The sequence below is a fragment of the Tupaia chinensis genome, unplaced genomic scaffold (assembly GCF_000334495.1).
Source record: "Tupaia chinensis unplaced genomic scaffold, TupChi_1.0 Scaffold000484_1, whole genome shotgun sequence".
Taxonomy (NCBI): domain Eukaryota; kingdom Metazoa; phylum Chordata; class Mammalia; order Scandentia; family Tupaiidae; genus Tupaia; species Tupaia belangeri.
The window spans coordinates 1,343,725-1,345,590 of NW_006159996.1; positions in this window are offsets into that span (position 1 = coordinate 1,343,725).

A 1,866-nucleotide genomic window follows, 5' to 3' on the forward strand; every position below is an offset into this window, starting at 1 on the left:
TCGCACTTGCCCTTTCTCTCTGTCTCTCTATAGTGAGTGCATGTGCCCTATATATCAAATTAAAAATAATAATTATAAATAAAATAAATAATTTTTTAAAAAAAATTATGAAGCCAGCAGGTGGCATGGAAGTAAAGGCAGCTGGATCCCACATGGCCAACTATACAGTTTAGGTCCCGGACCTGGCCACTTGAAGATCATGACAGAAGCATGTGCAGAATGTGCCCAGAATCCTGAGGGGAGAATGAAGGAAAGGGGATTGTGGATTGTGGCATGGCCCTTCCCCCCCAAGGGTCTCGGTCTCTCTCTTTTTCTCTCTTTCTCCAGCAAATACATGTGTCCTATAGAAAAAAAAAATTTTAAAACAAGTTCCCAACAATTTAGTTTTGATCTAGGGGCTTTGCTTCCATTTGGCTACAGGCAACAGCAGAAACTCTGCTCTCTGCCAAAGAGTGTCAAATGACTAGCAGTCAATGATGAACATTAACTCACCTGTTAGACACCTAAGATAACCATTACATGGCCCTAGGAAACAACTCTTGTATAAGAAAAAGAGTGATTTACCTTCAGTGGGCTAGGACCTTTTGAGATCCATAAAGCTCCTAAAATTTTACACAGTACTATACCCATATGTGTGTGCCATGTACATTTTTCTGAGAAGAAAATCCATAGTTTTTGTCAAAACTTGCAAGGGAAGCCATAGCCCAGATAGATTTAAAATCACTGGTCATGATCTGAGAGTAGAAACCACCTCCAGGAGTATCACTGAGGGTTGCATCCCTCAGCCTGGCTGCTGATCATCAGGACTAGTAGGAAAAAGGGCCTGGAAGCATGGTTGCTTAGGTATCAAGGGAGGAAAGCTATTTTTTCTTTTAAAGTTTTTTGCCATAGGACACATGTGCTTGCTGGAGAGAGACAGTGAGAGGGAAAGTGAGTAATCACCTCTTAGAGGGGATGGACATGCTGCAGTCTCGTTGCTTTCATTCTCCTCCTGGGATTTTGGGCATGCATGCTCACATGCCTGGTGTGATTTCCAAACAACTGGGTCTGGGACTCGAACCATGATCAGCCATGTGGGAATCCACCACCTTAACCACCTCGCCACCTGCTAGCCCAGGAAAGCTATTCTTTTTGGACCTGTGTTAGCTGGTTGGAGCCTCCTATATCTATTTGGGAAGTTGAAGGTTTCAGCTCACTAAATATTCCCTATTTTCTCTGAAATTTGGTTGCAATATTAAAAAGCACTCTTGGGGCCAGCAGGTGGCATGGTGGTTAAGGGCACTAGACCCCCACATGGCCGACTACTGTTCAAATCCCAGACCTGGTAACTTGCTTTCTCTCTCTCTCTCTGATCAAGTGAAAATAAATAAATAAAAATAATTCTTAAAAAAAAATAAAGCACTCAGACTGTCATATTTTGTGCCACATGAGTAGACTGTTCTGGTATTATCTCAGAGGCAGGAGGCAATGCTAGGTGACTCTATTATGTATGTGTTGGTAGTAGTAACGGTAAGTGGTGCCAAGGTTTTTCTCTCTTTTTAAAGTATTATTTATTTATTCATTTTATTTTAATTTGACCAGAGAGAGACACACACAGAGAGAGAGGGGGAAAGTAAGAAAGCAAACCACCAGGTCTGAGAATCATACTGTGGTCAGCCACATGGAAGAGCCCAGTACTTTAACCACCCGCTACCTGCTAACCCCTCCAAGGTCTCTTTACATTGTCCTCACTTGACTGCTTGGCACATGGCTGGTCTTCAGCCATTGTTTGTGAGTTGATATAAAGGAGCTGTTTCTTTTTGGAGACATAACACTCTACAATCCACTTTTTTTTTTTTTTTTAAGATTTCTGCCATTGGGACCACC